At 35.7% G+C, this 20,837-nt stretch overlaps 1 long non-coding RNA gene across 1 annotated transcript; it reads right to left on the minus strand.

The window, feature by feature from the left end:
• Positions 1 to 16,300: 16,300 nt before the first annotated feature.
• On the minus strand, positions 16,301 to 20,782 carry LOC117296950. The gene is made up of 3 exons (XR_004519869.1): positions 20,625 to 20,782; positions 20,046 to 20,162; positions 16,301 to 16,339 (listed from the first exon to the last, which is right to left on the minus strand). It is a non-coding gene; the product is annotated as an uncharacterized LOC117296950 (long non-coding RNA).
• Between the last annotated feature and the right edge of the window lie 55 nt (positions 20,783 to 20,837).

Genomic DNA, 20,837 nt, shown 5'->3' on the forward strand with positions numbered 1-20,837 from the left:
CACTTGTCGAAAAGTAACACTGAATTTTCAGGTTGTATTATTAAAACCTCAGAAATTTACAAAGGGTTCCCCCATGGCAGATTCTTTTCCAAAGTGTAAGTCTATGTTTATTGAGGGCAAAAATTGACAAAATCTCAAACATACTTATCAATTTTGGGCTAAAAATTGAAGGAAAACAAATCACAAGGGGTCATAAGTCCAGTTGTTTTATCAAATTTTAGCCCAAAATTTAAAAAAAACGACAAGGGGTAAAGTCCTGTTGTTTTATCTTGATAACTTAGCCTTGTGAACTTTTCGCACGAAAAAACGCACGAGGCTATAGCCTTGTGAACTTTGCGCTCGAAATAAAATCACAAGACTATAGCCTTGTAAATTTTTCGCTCTAAAAAAATCATAAGGCCTTGTAATCTTTTCGCTCAAAAATAAAATAACAAGGCTATTTATATATAGCCTTGCAAATAAAAGCAGAGTCTTTCTCGAAGGCTAAATTACTATAATTCGGCCAACTAAAAAAAATAAGTAAAAAAAACATAACGTGGAAGCATGTTGTGATTGTTGTTATTTGTATATTATTGTTACGCAATAAACCAGTCGGGCGTGACCGGTGGCTTGGCAGCATCCTGCGGCCTGGCCATGCGGCAGTCCATTGCCCACCAGTCTTCGTCGTTGTGGTATAATTCTTAGGTCTCGTGTCGACCAGTCCAACGGGACTCTAAAACAATCATAAGGCTATAGCTTTGTTAACTTTTCGCTCGAAAAAAATCATAAGGCCTTGTGAACTTTTCGCTCTTTAAAAATCACAAGGTTAAAGCCTTGTAACCTTACCCTTGTGAACTTTTTGCTCCCAAAAATCCATAACTTTTCCCTTGTGAACCTTTCGCTCCAAACGAAATCACCGGGCTATTATTAACCTTGTTAACTTTAACCTTGTTAAATCATAAGGCCTTGTGAACTTTTCGCTTGAAAAAAATCATGAGGCTATATATAGCCTTGTGAACTTTTCGCTCGAAAAAAAATCATAAGGCTATATATATATAGCCTTGTGAACCTTTTTGCTTGAAAAAATCCTCAAGGATTGTGAACGATTGTAGCCTTGTGAACTTTTCGCTTGAAAAAAATCATGAGGCTATATATAGCCTTGTGAACTTTTCACTTGTGAACTTTTCGCTCTAAAAAAAATCACCAGGCCTTGTAAACTTTTTGCTCTAAAAAAATCATAAGCTATAGCCTTGTGAACCTTTCGCTTTAAAAAAATCATAAGGCCTTGTGAACTTTTTGCTCGAAAAACATCATAAGGCCTTGTGAACTTTTCGCTCTAAAAAAATCATAAGGCTATATATATAAGGCTATATATATAGCCTTTAAACTTTTTTCTCTAAAAAAAATCATAATGCCTTGTGAACTTTTCGCTCTAAAAAAAGTCACAAACTTACCCTTGTGAACTTTTTGCTCCAAAAATCACCAGGCTATTATTAACATTGTGAACTTTTCGCTCAAAAAAAAAAATCATAAGGTTATATAATAGCCTTGTAAACTTTTCGCTCGAAAAAAATCATAAGGCCTTATGAACTTTTCGCCCGAAAAAAACTTTTCGCTCGACAAAAATCATAAATCTATAGCCTTGTGAACTTTTTGCTCGAAAAACATCATAAGGCCTTGTGAACTCTTCGCTTGAAAAAAAAATCACCAGGCCTTGTGAGCTTTTCGCTCGAAAAAAATCTTAAGGCCTTGTGAACTTTTTGCTCGAAAAAAAACCATAAGGCTATATATATAGCCTTTAAACTTTTTTCTCTAAAAAAAATCATAATGCCTTGTGAACTTTTCGCTCTAAAAAAAGTCGCAAACTTACCCTTGTGAACTTTTTGCTCCAAAAATCACCAGGCTATTATTAACATTGTGAACTTTTCGCTCAAAAAAAAAATCATAAGGTTATATATAGCCTTGTAAACTTTTCGCTCGAAAAAAATCATAAGGCCTTATGAACTTTTCGCCCGAAAAAAACTTTTCGCTCGACAAAAATCATAAATCTATAGCCTTGTGAACTTTTCGCTTGTGAACTTTTCGCTCTAAAAAAAATAACCAGGCCTTGTGAGCTTTTCGCTCGAAAAAAATCTTAAGGCCTTGTGAACTTTTTGCTCTAAAAAAATCACAAGGCTAAAGCCTTGTAAACTAACCCTTGTGAACTTTTTGCTCAAAAAAATCCATAACTTTTCGCTTGTGAACTTTTTGCTCGAAAAAAATCATAAGAATTGTGAGCGATTGTAGCCTTGTGAAATTTTCGCTCTAAAAAAATCATAAGGCCTTGTAAACTTTTCGCTTGAAAAAAAATCACAAGGCTTTGTGAACTTTTCGCTTGAAAAAAATCATAAGGCTATATAGCCCTTTAATATTTTTGCTCTTAAAAAATCATAAGCTATAGCCTTGTGAACTTTTCGCTCTAAAAAATTCATAAGGCCTTGTGAACTTTTCGCTCTAAAAAATTCATAAGGCCTTGTGAACTTTTTGCGCGAAAATAATCATAAGGCCTAGTGAACTTTTTGCTCGAAAAAATCATGAGTCTTTAAACTTTTTGCTTTAAAGGCAGTGGACACTATTGGTAATCACTCAAAATAATTATTAGCATAAAACCTTTCTTGGTTGATGGTAAAAAACATTGTGAGAAACGGCTCCCTATGAAGTGCCATAGTTTTCGAGAAAGAAGTTATTTTCCACGAATTTGATTTTGAGACCTCAAGTTTAGAACTGGAGGTCTCGAAATCAACCATCTAAATGCACACAGGACTTCGTGACAAAGGTGTTTTTTTCTTTCATTATTATCTCGCGACTTCGACGACCGATTGAGCTCAAATTTTCACAGGTTTGTTATTTTATGCATACGTTGAGACACACCAACTGTGAAGGCTAGTCTTTGACAATTACCAATAGTGTCCAGTGCCTTTAAAAAAATCATAAGGCCTTTTCGCTCCAATGTGTACTTTTCGCTCGAAAAAAATCATTGTGAACTTTTCGCTCGAAACAAAATCATAAGGCCTTGTGAACTTAGCACTCGACAAAATTCATAAGGCCTTGTGAACTTTTCGCTCGAAAAAAATCACAAGGTCTTGTGAACTTTTTGCTCGAAAAAAATCGTAAGGCTATATATAGCCTTTTAACTTTTTGCTCAACAAATATCATTAGGCCTTGTGAACTTTTCGCTCTAAAAAAATCACAAGGCTTATAGCCTTGTGACAGGCATATAATAGCCTTGTGAATTTTTCGCTTGAAAAAATCGCAAGGCAAACTTTTTGTGAACTTTTCACTCGAAAAAAAATCATAGGCTTGTGACTTTTTCGCTCAAAAAAATCACAAGGCTTATACCCTTGTGATTTTTTAGAGCCAAAAATTTACAAGGCTCGAAAATAGCCTTATGATTTTTTAAGTCTTGTGAACTGTTTGCTCGAAAAACTTGTGAGCTTTTCGCTGTAAAAAAAAAATCATTAACTTTTCGCTCGAAAAAAAATCAAAAGCCTTGTGAACTTTTTGCTCTAAAAAAAATCACAAGGCTATAATAGCTTTATGAACTTTTCGCTTCTGAAAAAAAAATCATAAGGCTATTATAGCCTTGTGAACTTTTCGTTCGAACAAAAATCATAAGGCTATATTTGATAAAAATGCTGGACCTTACCCTTTATAGTTTTTTTAAGTTTCGCCCAACTTTTAAGTAAAAATAAAAAAAATCACAACTTCCTAATTATTGCTTCAAATAATATTATTCTTGGCCTCTGTTCAATAAAAAAAGGCTTCAGAAAAGCCTACCGCATCATGAAGAGCACAACATCGGACCTTAAAAACAAAATAGGCAAAAGTTGAGAAAAGTGCTGGCCTCACCGCCTATGATTCTTTCAAATTTCGGCCAATAAAAGGATGCACATCGAGCAAGGCATGCTGGGGAAAAAATGGCGCATCGAGATCGATCGCCCCTGGGAACGAAGTTGGTTCACCCCTTTACTTAGTCTGGTTCCCAGACCCAAAAATCTCCGACTAGGCTCTGTCGACAAGAGACGTCAAGGAATCTTTGGTCAGGGGACCAGACTACCCTTTACTCCCCCGCGGCCATTTTCTTTTCTGAGCGCGGGCATGGTGTGTTCAGCTCCACGTGTGTGGTAAAAAAAACAGATTTTCTGCAACATTTTACATCGCAAACCGACATCAAAATTCAACAACTTCCACATGATAACTGCACGGATGTTCATAGAATCTTCTAAATCAGGTAAGTGATTCATGTGTTGATGCAAAAGAGGAAATTTGAGGGGGGTTCTAAGACAAGATTGTCTTGGCAATACAAACAGTCAAATTCCGTTAATATGTTCATAGTGTCCCTCACTATATTTTGAAAGAGTTTACAGCTACAAATATATCCATGAAATAATTTCTGAAAATTGAAAAGTTTCCGTATGGTGCCACCACTTTTTCATTCGATATGAAATAATATAGTATCTAATTTTAAATAATGCTGTCTTGGAGTTCCGACTACAAGGAACATAACTAGTAAAAGTTCAGCTTCCTGAGTTAGGTGTATTTTTTTCGCAATGGTACGGGACCTTTATACCCTGGAGACAATTTAAAGGCCTCTGAACAATTTAAAGGCCCCTGAAGTAATTTTCCCAATGCCTTATACTTCCTATATCCCCTCATTTGTATGAACACTAATTTACATCTATACTCAAAATATAGTTTTGTTCTTTTTCAGAGTTCGTGGAATCTGATGTTTCCCTTTCATCAAGTGTATGCTGCCTCTCCCTGCATCTTGGCAGTCTTTCCAGCCACAACAGCAGTCACTGAGGTACACAGCCTCAACCATTCTATAAGGCAACCAAAATAAATCATATTCTATTACTAGCTGTAGGGCCAGAATAATTTATACCAACACATTTGCCAAAATTTCTCTCATATTTTATTTTCTCCTAAGACCCACCTATGACTTCTTTTTTTGTTGGGCCTCCCAATAATCAGTTAAATTTCTATTAAAAACTTTCATTTAGGTCAGCCCCCAAGGATTTTGGAGAACAAAAATTAGCTTAATAACAATGCATCCTATTAAATAGCAGTACTGTTTATCTGATACTTGGTAGTTACTCCAAAAATTAATTACCATGAAAACGTTAGAGCACTGGTCATGTTGATGTTACAAAAATATTGTTGGAAAAACACCCGTTAAAGTAAAATGTAGTTTTAGGGAAAGCTTTAAAAAAAAATTCACCCCAAAACATTTACTCTGAGAAAGGCTTCAGGCATGAAGCCTTTCTCATGCATCTGAAAGCACACAATTTCATGAACGGAATAATTTGTTTTAAACTTTAATGACCATTTGAGCCAAAACTTCCATTGGTTTGTTATTTATGCATTTATTGAGGCACACCAAGTGAGGAGACTGTTGTTTGATAATTACGAAAAGTATCCCCAACCTTAATTATTTTCTAAAAGTTATTTTTAATTAGTTCATCAACACCAAGAAGGCATCAAAGTTACAAGTTGTCCAAATATTAGGATTCTTCAGAAAATAATAAGCAAACCAGACTAGATTGTTTATTTGAATTTTCAAGACTTTATTTGAACAAACTTTAAATGTCTTCCAAAGAAAGAAAACAATAACACTCACTTAGTGCATCCACACTGTTAGACATTACCCCCACCCACCCCAACCTCAAGAACTTGATTATGACTATGCTGTATGTTATGTTTCCTTAATGTTTTAATTAAAACAATTTTTGTTTTTGTGGGTGCTTTTGCACTCCTATTGCTTCCTTACTATTCATTTTGATAGTTGCTTAAATTGATGGTTGGAAATATGCCAGTTGATGTACAATTACTTTTTGAAAACTTCATTGAAATTATTTCAAAATGTCTTTTTTTTTTTTTTAATGCACTTGTCAAGTGCCACACTTCAAAAATTGTATTTGTAAAATCAAATACAGCTTTCAATTCATACTTGTTTTAATTAAAAGTTTTGAAAATGTGTATAGTTTCATAATTCAACTTAAACCCCAAAATATTCGCGAAGAAATATCAGCTGGCAAATGACAACCATAGCTAAGAAATATAAATGATCAACCAAGGAAGAAATGTAACCTGTTTTATCCAAAAGGAGTCCACATGGCTAACAAAAAAACTAGTCTCATGAATTAACTATTTGGTTTCTGCAAACTTGCAAAATATTTTTGTGTGCTTTTTCTTCATCTTACAAGAACTCAGAATATTTACAGAATCAAAGCGTTTTTTTTTTTCCTTTTCAAACAAATCTAATTAAATTTGACTCCTTTATGGTTTACAGGTTGCATTTCTTACTTATAAAGAAGGTACAACATTGGTATTCATATACTGCATATAGAGTGCACAAATTTTGACACAAAAAACGTTATCTCAAACTTGCAGCGTTTTCATAACACATTTCTTTATTTATTGTTTAACTCAATACAGTTTTTACATCAAGTGGACATTTAGATGAATGTTTACTTGCATGCTTACCAAAATTGAAGGCAATGCATGTTCACTAAATTCCCGCAATAAACATATAAGTTCAATTCACAATAGCGTAATTACCAATGTTGTATCTTCTGTAAAGGCCGCATCTTATAGCTTGTTCTGTGACTTTATAATCTCAATCTTGGAAAGTTTTTGAAGTCCACAAAGGGACACAGAGAGTCGAAAATTACAAAGTGTTTTTGTCATAAAATGACTAAGTCCAAAAAAAGACTATGAGTTTCTGCTCAAAAAAGTACTAAGTACAAACAATGGCTAGTTTTTTGGTCGAAAAAATGACTAAGTCCACAATAGGACACAGAAAGTCAATAATTACCAAGTGTTTTGTCAAAAAAATGACTAAGTCCAAAAAAAGACTAAGTACAAACATTGACTATGAGTTTCTGCTCAAAAAATTACTAAGTACAAACAATGGCTAGTGATTTGGTCAAAAAATGACTAAGTCCACAATGGGACTCCATTTTATTGTTATTTAAAGTCACAACAAGCTATAAGACGATACCTTTAATAAGGGGCTGTATTCCATTTTGATGTACCTAGCTATATAATCTAATGGTAATTTGAATTTGACGTCTTGTATAAGTGTCATGTGCAAATTTCTAGTTGATTACATTGTTGGTGTACATTACTTTGGGATACAGTCTCTTCTGCACCCCTATAGGGGGTGCACTTGGTTGATCAATATTTTAATAATAGGGGGGGTAGGACCAAAGTTTTTACGCAGTTAATTTCGAACCGTACAACGGCACGAGAAATATTTTTGGCTGACTTAGTCTATATAAAAAAGGCGTTTTTTAAGGGATTTTTTTGATTTTTTTAAGCACCACTGAACTGTAGAAGCAGCAGAGTTGCGCAAACGTGTGTGCCGGTCGGTGTGGCCAACTACTATCTAGAAAGTGAAGCGACTAAATGATCCAAGTATTAATGGAAGGAAAGCATTTTATTAAGTTAAATCAAGTTAATGTTTCATTGATAGTCTGTTTTACCAATGTCCTGCCTTACATGATTGACAAACTAAAAAGATTGTTTTTTAAAAGTCCGAAGCCAAAAACAAACTTAAGATTTGTTTTTTCAAAGTCCAAAACAAAAGTCGGAAAGGATTCTGTTGCCCGTTAAAATGTTTGATGAATCTGTATCAAGTGTACCATCGGACGTCTCCCCCTGTTCGGGCAAACACGTCGCTAAGTTCTTGGAGTAAAGTTTAAAGTTTGAATTTTGGTTGAAGTGTAAAAGGACGCTTCCACTCCGTCACCGATTGAGTCCTGTACCATCAGAATAACGACGACTTCAACCCAGATGATGATGCGCTGATCAGAGAAACAAGATTCCAACATGGCGGCTGAACTTGAAAAATTTTGTGAATTTTTGTGACAAGCACAAAAAAACAGAACAGCATACTCAGGAATGTATTGGTTTCACTTGCATTAGAAGTACTACAATTTGTTTTGGATTTGTTAAAACATCGCAACATTTTAACAGTGTGTGTGATTACACGTTCAAATGAAGTCAAATTTCAAAGTCAAAAATGAGGTTATACACAAACATCAGATTTGCATCTTCATTGCATATTATTACAGGAGATATTGTAGATGACATTGGGTTTATGGAGGATAACTAGACTGTGAAAAAAAAACTAACCTATCTCTAAACAAATTCTAAACTCCTAAGTACAACAAAGTTTCAAATCCTACGGAACCAGAAATTGCTAATGATGTCCCAATAAAGTCTTGAACATCTAGGATCAACAACTACTCCTACTGATTAACTTCATGTAAATCTGCGAACCAACCACTGCATACTAATGATTTCGTACCAATTATAAACTACAATGTTTTTGCATAAAAATGAGTCTGACGTCGATGTCAGAAAATTAACGTTTTATCAGTGACGATAAGATCGCTGATAACTTGGTGTATTTTCCATCTAGAAAGACACCTGTGATTCTGCAAACAGTGCATGACTAAAGTAACAAAGTGACGTCTTATTTAGATTACCTATTCCTGCTGTGTCTTTTTGGCATAATATTCATAACAAAATCAAGCTAACAAGCAAATTGAGAAATAACTACATTTGTAATTTAGTTATTTGTTTAATAATTCTACACTAATACTGGACTAGTGTTTATACTTCCTATAACTACCTAGCCATGTGACAAATTACTATGTTTGTTCTGAGGTTATTTAACTGAATAAGTCTACACTAATACTGCTAATAAACACCCATTGTACACTTCGCTATTGTACATGTTGAGACATTCTCATGTTAACCATAAAAGAAATAAAATAATTGATGGACATCGCACAAAATTTGTCTCGTTTCAAAGACAATTGTTGTACTGACAAAAAACTAGTAGGTTACTCTTGTTCCCAACAGTTCTATGGGTTACATATCTTAAACTTGCCAACTCTTTTAGCCTAAATAACTAGAGAAACAAGATTCAAACATTGCGGCTGAACAAATTTTGTGAGTGTTTGTAAATCGCCTGAGTGTCGTCACCATATTCAGCTGGAAAAGGGTTAACCAGTTGTAAAAACTGTTTACAATTATCAATAATTAATACCCTGAAGGATTGAAAACACCTACTGCAGCTAAATTTCTATGTTTATGAAAAATGTATACAAATCATGCACACCACAGTGGCAGTATTTGTTAAAAAAGCAATGTCTATTGGTCAACATCATTTGTAAATCATTTCCTCAACTGATTGTCGTTAACATACCTACTGTAGAATCTGTCATAAAGCTGACCACTCAAAACCTACAATGAACAACCTAGTTAATTGGTCACTGAAATAGACAATAGTTAACATCATAGACTGAATATTGTCAACCAGTTAAACAGATTTTAACTAAATCTAAAAACTATTCTAACTGACGATGGAGTGTACATACAACCTACTGTGGCTGAGAATTTAACCGGTTACAATTACCTAATGCACAACGGCATCTATCTAAGCGACGATGTTTCTTCCATAAAGGACCCTGTTAACTTCCTACACAATCCCAATGTCATCTTTGATATCTCCTTTTGATACAGTCAAAACTTCTTAACACAAGTGAAACCAATGTAAAAGCCTGAGTACCTGATTGAAATGTGAATAGCCATGTTCAGAATCTCGTTTCTCCGACCCTCGCACCAACATCTGGGTAGAAGTCTCCGTCATCCGTCAAGTTCAGAGGCTCCCTCAGATCAGAAGAGGATGTCCAGTGTAGAGATGTTGCTCAAAAAGTAGACCCGTTTACACAGGAACAGTATAGAGAGACGGGTACCAACTTAGGATAACAAAATGATCAGGTAAAAAATGTGCAAAAAAGTGCAATGGTCCTCAGTCCTTGACACTTTTGATACAGGCCCCCAAAGACTTCAACAGGCAACCAAATCCTTTCTTTCTTAGGTTTTGTTTTTTTTGTCGGAGATCGAGAAAGTTGAAATAGTTTGTCAATCATGTAAGGTAGGACACCGGTAAGACAGACTACCAGCGCCACATTAACAAGATTTCACTTTATAAAATGCTTACCCAACCATTAACTCTTTGATCATTAGGTCGTCACACTTTCCAGATAGTAGTTAGCCACACCGACCGGCACACACGTTTGCACAACTCTGCTGCTTCTACAGTTCAGTGGTGCTTTCTACAGCATTTAATGAATGGTAACCAATTAATTTACTACATAATTTTTCAAATTATATAAACAGCCAAGTACAACATTTACAATCCTTGAGTTGAAATAAAGTTAGCTCTGAGATTAGATTTTTTTTTTGTATCAGCTGATGCAAAAAAAAACTCAATAAAATTTAGAACTGTTAACTATTACTGTCGCAGCAATGCAAAGAAGAAAAAAGACACATTCAAATGAAGTTTGTGACTGTTTCGTAAAAAATATTGTACTTTTTAATTTTGAATTTGGACAGGTGTAAATCACACTCGTCCAAACATGTCAAGCCTAAAAAAATGAATAAATTTGGTTAAATTGATGACGTACTCGTATTTCATTTTGAGTTTGGACAGGTGTGCATCACACTTATCCAAACATGTCGTGCCAAAAAGGAATAAATTTAGTTAAAATGATGGCGTACTTGTATGTCATGAAGATTGGTCCCAAGAATACAACTTTATGATGTGTTCCGCTTGCATTAATTGTATTGAGTGCAAGTTGTACTTGGCTTCACAATCATCAAAGTATCAATATAGGACCAGAGACACTCCCACAATTTGAGTCACAAGCAAATTTTACAGAAAGTTTTGTTTTCCTAAACAGGAAAACAAAAATTTCTGTAAAATTTGCTAAGATATTCCAACTCTGGGAAAAATCTAGAAAAGAAGAGTTTTTAAAGTGAGCAAAGTTTTAAAAGTAGTAGCGGGAAAAAAATTTGCCAAGAGAGTAAAAAAAAAAAAATAAGAATTTAGAATTTTGTATTTTGGGAAAAAAAGTCGAGCGTTCTATATGAAAAATGTACGCATTTTGTATGCGCATTTTGCATTAAAGTAATGTGAACTCATTTCGTGGGAATGTCTCAATAAAGTGTTAAGATAATTTATGTAAAATACACAAATATTTTGCAGTTGTGACCCAAATTACCCAAAAAGACAAATCTTTTCGCATTGTCGTATTTCTTGTCCCAAAATTAAGTTTAAAGCCAAAATTAAGAATAGCTTTGACAGTAATTTATTTTGTGTGGCCAACACAAAGAATGATAAGCCAAATGTTTCACGTAATGATTTGTCTTCTTCTTTTTGTGAAGTTGGATCACAGATGCAGTCAAATGCACAATCATGAATAAATCCAGGCTTGATACTTCACGGAGGCAACGAAGGCGATAGCCTCGATGCCCCTAGTCATTGCCTTGGTGCCCTTGAAATGATCCAGTACAGATTTACAATTTCCGCATAGGGTGCGTTTTACCAAGGAGAAAATGCTCTGGTGCCCTTGCCTTTTCAAAAAAGAAGCATACAGGCCTGTTAGTCTATAGAAACAATTCACAACACATGATTCAAGATTTATCACTGTGTTATTGAAACAAATACCCCAGGTGGAAAGGGGGGGCAGAGGTAAAATGGCAAGTGGCCATTTCTGACATACATCCGCTAAAGGTTTACAGTAACCTTACCCCACAGAAGAAGGGTCAGAGGTCACACGGCAGGTGGATTAATATAAAGTACCAGTCATTTCCCCCAGGTAGGAAGGGGAAAAGATCATGTATGTACATATCAACCTCAACATTTAGTTTTCTGCGACACAATCCCTAGCAGAAAGGGATGAAAGTCACGTGTGATGGTAGTGGTACAACAGTAAGCCACTAATGTAAAACGTTACTAAGTTTGCTGCGACACAATCCCTAGCAGAAAGGGATGAAAGTCATGTGTGATGGTAGTGGTGCAACAGTAAGCCACTGTACTAAAACTTGACTAAGTCTGCTGTGACCCAATCCCTAGCAGAAAGGGATGAAAGTCACGTGTGATGGTAGTGGTGCAACAGTAAGCCACTAATGTAAAACGTTACTAAGTTTGCTGCGACACAATCCCTAGCAGAAAGGGATGAAAGTCATGTGTGATGGTAGTGGTACAACAGTAATCCACTAAACTAAAACTTTACCTAGTTTGCTGTGACCCAATCCCTAGCAGAAAGGGATGAAAGTCACATGTGATGGTAGTGGTACAACAGTAAGCCACTAATGTTATTCTTTTTTAAGTTTGCTGTGACCCAATCCCTTGCAGAAAGGGATAAAAGTCATGCACTATGGTAGTGGTACAACAGTAAGCCACTGCTAGAGAACACGTTGATAGGTTCCTAGTTTGCTATGACGCAAACCCCTAGCAGAAAAGGACAGCTCAGTCATTTAAACAGGGCAAGTGCACCAAGGTGGTTTTTCTTGGTAACGGGCACCTCTATGGAACAATTGCAAGAACATTTCAAGGGGCACCCAGGCAATGACCAGTGGCAATGTTGCCTCCGTAATGCATCAGGCGTTTCCTAGTAACAGTATCGAGGATGACATTTGTGCAATGACCAACTCTCAGGAAAAAGGGAGTTTTAGTCTTGCCATGACCCATAAGTTACTAAGTATGCCATAATCCTAACCAGAGCTAGAAGGCTTTTATCATAAAAGGTGTGCACTCAAGTTTCTTGTTCGTTCTTTCAATCGATCAACCCACCCCAGGGGTTAGGGGAGGATCGACCAACAACAACAATTCACGACGGTTAACAATTCAATTTCAGATACTCATTTTTTGAAACAAGCTATAAAGCACGAGTTATCGCAAACTAATGAAAGCAACACTGACAGTTTAAAAACACCTTTATCACAGTTCGGCCATTTTGTCTGGTTCCCGTGTACCGATCAAAACCCGCTCGAAACGCTCAAAGTTTAACAAAAAGGAACCAGACTTAATTTTGTTGTCAAGCCTCATTTTGTTTCTTGAGACAATCTTGATGGCACTGTCAGTGATAAAGGATCCTTATCTTATTTAAGTACCCATACGAGGATGGATGCTCGGCCTCCTCATCAGTAACACATCTCTCTGGCATCAAGTGGTGGTCGTCGTTGTTGTCGGTGGTGATTTCATCTCCTTGTTCCAGTGAGCTCTTGATCCGAAAATGTTGATTCTCTTCAGGAGTACTCAATCTCTTGATGCCTGTAAATATAAAAAAATATATAAAAAAATTACTTTGACATAAAAAATGAACCTTTGACCCTAACCATCCTGGGGTCGATTTCACAAATGGTTAGAAAGATGAAAATAAAACAGTGAAAGTTTCAGCAAAATAGGTTAATTGGTTCTACTTGCTGAGAAAAAAGAAAGAAGCAAAACCCTGTCACAGTAGCGATGAATCCATCCGAGGTAAAGATTTCGATACATCAACAAACTATGTTTGCTTTTTTTCCCAAACATTTAAAAAATAATTGGCCAGGAATTTCCTAACAGACTGTCACTGATTTGTGCTCTCTGTTTTCACAGGTAAAATATAAAACCTCTGAGATAAAACGAACCTATTTGTATATCAAAATATATGGAGGGGTTTCCTGTTATTTTCCAAAATTTACCAAATGTCAACTTTCAATTCGAAGTGGCGCAATTTTCAATCAAACGCAAGTAAAAAATCGGCCAGGGGTTTCCTTACGGGTGGCGAACCCTTTGTCACTGAATTTTTGCTCTTCTGTTTTCAGAGTTATAAATATATAAACCAAATAGTTGGGGGCTTGTTTTTCAAAACTTATAAATCACCTTATATGAAGTGGCGCATTTTTCAATGAATAAACACAGTCAAAAATTTGGCCTCCTCATCAGTAAGACATCTCTGTGGCATCAGGTCGTCATCGTTGTCATCGTCGCCGGTGGTGATTTCATCTCCTTGTTCCAGTGAGCTCTTGCCTCGAGTTCCTCTCAGTGTAGGCCGATCCGAAGATGTTGATTCTCTTCTTGAAGCCTGTAAATAAAAACCAAAAAAATAAATAAATAAAAACAATTCTTTTACATAAAAAATGAACCTTTGACCCTAACCATCTTGGGGTCGATTTCACAAATGGTTAGAAAGATGAAATAAAACAGTGAAAGTTTCAGCAAAGTGGGTTAATTGGTTCTACTTGCTGAGAAAACAGAAAGAAGCAAACCCTGTCACAGTAGCGATGAATACAGCCGAGGTAAAGATTTCAACACATCAACAAATTATGTTTGCTTTTTTTCCCAAACATTTAAAAAAATATTAGCCAAGGGTTTCCATACTGACACGAAATATAAAACCTCTGGAATAAAACGAACCTATTTGTATATCAAAATATTTGGAGGGGTTTACTTTATTTTTCAAAATTTAAATGTCAACTTTCAATTTGAAGTGGCGCAATTTTCAATCAAATACAGTTAAAAAATCGGCCAGGGGTTTCCTTACGGGTGGCGAACCCTTTGTCACTGAATTTTTGCTCTTCTGTTTTCAGAGTTCAAAAAATAAAACCAAATAGTTGGGGGCTTGTTTTTCAAAACTTATAAATCACCTTATATGAAGTGGCGCATTTTTCAATGAATAAACCAGTCCAAAAATCGGCCTCCTCATCAGTAAGACATCTCTGTGGCATCAGGTCAACATCGTTGTTGTCGTCGTCGCCGGTGGTGATTTCATCTCCTTGTTCCAGTGAGCTCTTTTCTTGAGATCTATAAGTGTAGACTGATCCGAAGATCTTGATTCTCTTCAGGAGTACTCAATCTCTTGATGCCTGTAAATAGAAAAAAAATATATATAAAACAAATTACTTTTACATAAAAAAATGAACATTTGACCCTAACCATCCTGGGGTCGATTTCACAAATGGTTAGAAAGATGAAAAAACAGTGAAAGTTTCAGCAAAATAGGTTAATTGGTTCTACTTGCTTAGAAAACAGAAAGAAGCAAAACCCTGTCACAGTAGCGATGAATCCATCCAAGGTAAAGATTTCGATACATCAACAAACTATGTTTGCTTTTTCCCCAAACATTTAAAAATAATTGGCCGGGGGTTTCCCTACAGACTGTCACTGATTTTTGCTCTCTGTTTTCACAGGTAAAATATAAAACCTCTGAAATAAAACGAACCTATTTGTATGTCAAAATATTTGGAGGGGTTTCCTGTCATTTTTCAAAATTTACCAAATGTCAACTTTCAATTTGAAGTGGTGCAATTTTCAATCAAACACAGTTAAAAAATCGGCCAGGGGTTTCCTTACGGGTGGCAAACCCTTTGTCACTGAATTTTTGCTCTTCTGTTTTCAGAGTTCTAAAGAAAAAAACCAAATAGTAGGGGGCTTGTTTTTCAAAACTTATAAATCACCTTATACAAAGTGGCGCATTTTTCAATGAATAAACCAGTCCAAAAATCGGCCTCCTCATCAGTAAGACATCTCTGTGGCATCAGGTCAACATCGTTGTTGTCGTCGTCGCCGGTGGTGATTTCATCTCCTTGTTCCAGTGAGCTCTTTTCTTGAGATCTATAAGTGTAGACTGATCCGAAGATGTTGATTCTCTTCAGGAGTACTCAATCTCTTGATGCCTGTAAATATAAAAAAATATATAAAAAAAAAATACTTTTACATAAAAAATGAACCTTTGACCCTAACCATCCTGGGGTCGATTTCACAAATGGTTAGAAAGATGAAAAAACAGTGAAAGTTTCAGCAAAATAGGTTAATTGGTTCTACTTGCTTAGAAAACAGAAAGAAGCAAAACCCTGTCACAGTAGCGATGAATCCATCCTAGGTAAATATTTCAATACATCAACAAACTATGTTTGCTTTTTCCCCAAACAGTTAAAAATAATTGGCCAGGGATTTCCTTACAGACTGTCACTGATTTTTGCTCTCTGTTTTCACAGGTAAAATATAAAACCTCTGAAATAAAACGAACCTATTTGTATGTTAAAATATTTGGAGGGGTTTCCTGTTATTTTTCAAAATTTACCAAATGTCAACTTTCAATTTGAAGTGGTGCAATTTTCAATCAAACACAGTTAAAAAATCGGCCAGGGGTTTCCTTACGGGTGGCAAACCCTTTTCACTGAATTTTTGCTCTTCTGTTTTCAGAGTTCAAAATATAAAACCAAATATTAGGGGGCTTGTTTTTCAAAACTTATAAATCACCTTATACGAAGTGGCGCATTTTTCAATGAATAAACCAGTCCAAAAATCGGCCTCCTCATCAGTAAGACATCTCTGTGGCATCAGGTCATCATCGTTGTCGTCGTCGCCGGTGGTGATTTCATCTCCTTGTTCCAGTGAGCTCTTGTCTTGAGATCTATAAGTGTAGACTGATCCGAAGATGTTGATTCTCTTCAGGAGTACTCAATCTCTTGATGCCTGTAAATAAAAAAAAAAATAAAAAAATTACCTTGACATAAAAAATGAACCTTTAACCAAAGCAGCCAAAGCCAGGAACACCAGGGCGAACCCCTTCTCTTTTTCGATAAGTGCATGCACTGCGCTCTTTTAAATGGGACCTGCGGCTTTACGTCCAATCCGAAGGGCGAAGCAATGGTTAAGTGTCTCGCTTAAGGACACAAGTGTCATGGCTGGGGATTCGAACCCACACTCTGCTGATCAGAAACACCAGAGTTTGAACTTGGTGCTCTTAACCGCTCGGCCATGACACTTCCGACAACGGTTTACACACATGTCATATGATCGGTGAATTTTTGCTTGTACTAATCCGCATGTAGCACTGAAATACGTCATTCAGGCACGCTCGTGGCTCTTCAACAATGTTACCCCTGATCACTGGACCATTTATTTCATTCATCAAACCAACTCAGAAATTGCCTGTGCAGCCAAATATGTAGTGATAAATATCACAAGAACCATCTCTGCCCTCACAGGTACCTACTTACCCCTGTGCAATCTATGGAAACTGTGTGATAAACCTAGAAGGGTCTACAAGCCTAAAGCCCGGTTCATACTTCCTGCAAATGCTAACAAATTTTGTTGTCACAAACTCGCAATGAATCACTCGCAACAGTTGAACTGTGTTCAACCTCTTTGAAACATTTGTTAACTAAACAGGGCTGGGTCGCCAAAATTCACTTTGCATTTGCAGGAAGTATGAACCAGGTTTAAAGTCACCTGGAAGTGGTATTTTTTCAAAATAAAGCTTTTGTCACTAATATATGTGTTTTGATGAGTGGAATGTGAATAAACAGTTAACTAAGGTTTTAAAAAATCAGTTCTTATGTTATTACAAATTTAAGAGTAGACCCGACCCGAGAGGGCGCTGTTCGTGACGTCAATCGAGGCAGACTTTGCCTGTAATGCGTAGAGTAAACACAATTGCAAAGTACATGTACGGACCAAGTAGTGAGTTTGTACATTTCAAAAAAAAAAAAATAATGTTTTTTTCTGGCAATGCCGACCAGGTGTATTGCTGCTGAATGCAGAAAAACACTTTTTGAAATGTACCAACTTACGACTTGGATGTACATGTACTTTGCACGTGTGTTTACTATACGCATTGCAGGCAAAGTCTGCCTCGATTGACGTCACAAAAGGGGTAGGGGTGTCCTTCCGGGTGGTGAACCCGATTTTCGCTCCTCTGTTTTCACAGGTAAAATATAAAACCTCTGAAATAAAACAAACCTATTTGTATATCAAAATATTTGGGGGCTTAGTTTTCAAATTTTACCTAATTTCAATCAAACACCGATAAAAAATTTACCAGGGGTTTCCTTACGGGTGGCGAACCCTTTGTAACTGAATTTCTGCTCTTATGGTTTCAGAGCTAAAAATATAAAACCAAATATTTGGGGGCTTATTTTTCAAGACTTGCCAAATAAATCACCTAATATGAAGTGGCAAATTTTTCAACTAATAAACAGTAGTTTTGCTAGAGGTTTCCCTATGGGTGGCGAACCCATATCACTTAAGTTTGCTCTTCTAAAGAGTTAAATACGAAACCTCCGATATAAAACTGTTTCTAACCAAATATTTGTGGGGGGGGGGGGGGTTGGGGGGGGATAATTTTCCAAAATTACCATATTATAAAAAAAATGAGTTTAAAATGAAGTGGTACATTTTTCAATTAAACACAGTTAAAAAAATTGCCAGTGGTTTCCCTATGGGTGGCGAACCCATATCACTGATTGTTGCTCTTCTTAAAGGTTAAATATAAACCTTCTAAAATAAAACAAATATTTCTAACAAAATATTTGGGGAGGGGAGAGGGTAATTTTCAAAAATTACCAAATTATAAAAAAAAATTGCCTTTTAAAATGAAGTGGTACTAAACACAGTTAAAAAACTGGCCAGAAGTTTCACTACGGGTGGCGAACCCATATCACTGAATGTTGCTCTTCTTAAGAGTTAAATATAAAACCTCTGAAATAAAACAAAACTATTTCTGACCAAATATTTGGGGAGGGTAGTTTTCAAAGATTACCAAATTATAAAAAAAATCGCCTTTTAAAATGAAGTGGTACTAAACACAGTTAAAAAATTGGCCAGAAGTTTCCCTACGGGTGGCGAACCCATATCACTGAATGTTGCTCTTCTTTAGAGTTAAATATAAAACCTCTGAAATAAAACAAAACTATTTCTGACCAAATATTTGGGGAGGGTAGTTTTCAAAGATTACCAAATTATAAAAAAAAATAGCCTTTTAAAATGAAGTGGTATTAAACACAGTTAAAAAATTGGCGAGAAGTTTCTCTACGGGTGGCGAACCCATATCACTGAATGTTGCTCTTCTTAAGAGTTAAATATAAAACCTCTGAAATAAAACAAAACTATTTCTGACCAAATATTTGGGGAGGGGGAGGGTAATTTTCAAAAATTTCCAAATTATAAAAAAAATAGCCTTTTAAAATGAAGTGGTATTAAACACAGTTAAAAAATTGGCGAGAAGTTTCTCTACGGGTGGCGAACCCATATCACTGAATGTTGCTCTTCTTAAGAGTTAAATATAAAACCTCTGAAATAAAACAAAACTATTTCTGACCAAATATTTGGGGAGGGTAGTTTTCAAAGATTACCAAATTATAAAAAAAATCGCCTTTTAAAATGAAGTGGTACTAAACACAGTTAAAAAATTGGCCAGAAGTTTCCCTACGGGTGGCGAACCCATATCACTGAATGTTGCTCTTCTTTAGAGTTAAATATAAAACCTCTGAAATAAAACAAAACTATTTCTGACCAAATATTTGGGGAGGGGGAGGGTAATTTTCAAAAATTTCCAAATTATAAAAAAAATAGCCTTTTAAAATGAAGTGGTATTAAACACAGTTAAAAAATTGGCGAGAAGTTTCTCTACGGGTGGCGAACCCATATCACTGAATGTTGCTCTTCTTAAGAGTTAAATATAAAACCTCTGAAATAAAACAAAACTATTTCTGACCAAATATTAGGGGAGGGGGAGGGTAATTTTCAAAAATTACCAAGTTATAAAAAAAAAATTGCCTTTTAAAACGAAGTGGTACATTTTTCAACTAAAACAGTTAAAACATTGGCCAGAGGTGTCCTTATGGTTGGCGAACCTTTATCACTGAATTTTGCTGTTTTCAGAGGGATAAAACCTCTGAAATTAAATAAACAAGTACCAACAAAGAACTTTGGGGTTGCTTTTTTTCAAAATTTACAAAATGATAAACCACCTTTTATTCAAAACGAAATTGTGCCTTTTTCTTTCAAACCATTTCATAATTGACTAGAGGTCCCTCTACAGGTGGCAAACCCTTTACACTGATTCGTTTTTGTGTCTTTTCTGAAGAAAAACAAAATGGTGAACCTAAATATTTTGGGGGTTATATTCTTCAAAAGAAACCATATACAATAAATCACCTAATAAATTTCATCTATTGTGCATCTTTTTTTTCATAAACCAATTTTAAAAATTCAGAGTAATATAAATGTTGAAACCTCTGAAAGAAAAAATAAAAACAGAATGTTTTGATGGTTCTAGCAGGGGCAACTAAACAACAATAATGTACAAACATTTCTGTATGTAAGCATCAAGATATAAACCTAAACAATTTGGACAATTCCTAAGACATGTAAGATAAAACTCCAGTGTTTCACTCACCAGTGGTCCTAGGTCTTTCTGGTCGACGACCTCCTGACGACCTTCAACATTCTTGTGAGAGTTGAGACGCAGGTATGAATGATAATTGATAGACCACACCATGTATTTGTAATGCAGCTGTTATGAGAAGGAAGACAATAAGTGACTTTTCATTCATTCAAAAACTGCTGTCTGTGCTATTAATTGGTAGTGATATAAAATATGAGGTCATCGCTGAGTTATACAAAGAAAAAAAAATCACTGACAATATTAATAAAAACAACTTTACACAAGTGTTACATTTTGTTGAAAATCTGTGAAAGGAATGTAGTTTTTATATCCTAAAAAAAAAATAGTCAATATTTTTTGTCAACTACAAATTATCAGTCACAGGTCATTTACATCATCAGACTCAAAGTCATTGAGCTGAATTTGCATTAATGTGTTTAATATTCAAAGTCTGAGTGTTGCGATCAGCCTCCTCCCCCACCGCCTACCCCTTTTATTTTTTTTTATAAATAACGCACAAGTCAAGGGGGTTATCACACACAACTTTACAAGCTCCGGTTTCCACAATAAATATATATATTCCAAACTTACTTTTTGCATTTACTTTGTGAGCACATGTCTCGCACTTCATAACTACCGTTTCTTTTTCAGGAAACGGTAAAATGGAGCCAAATGCGGGCAAACTTCTCTCGAAGAAGCAAGTCACTCCTCTCCATCCATGTTTTTGAGAAATTCTGATACCGCATGCGTTTCTGAATGGGACACACGTGATTTATCAAGCGCGACTTCATCTATACGTTCAGC

The sequence above is a fragment of the Asterias rubens genome, chromosome 1 (genome assembly GCF_902459465.1).
Source record: "Asterias rubens chromosome 1, eAstRub1.3, whole genome shotgun sequence".
Lineage (NCBI taxonomy): Eukaryota > Metazoa > Echinodermata > Asteroidea > Forcipulatida > Asteriidae > Asterias > Asterias rubens.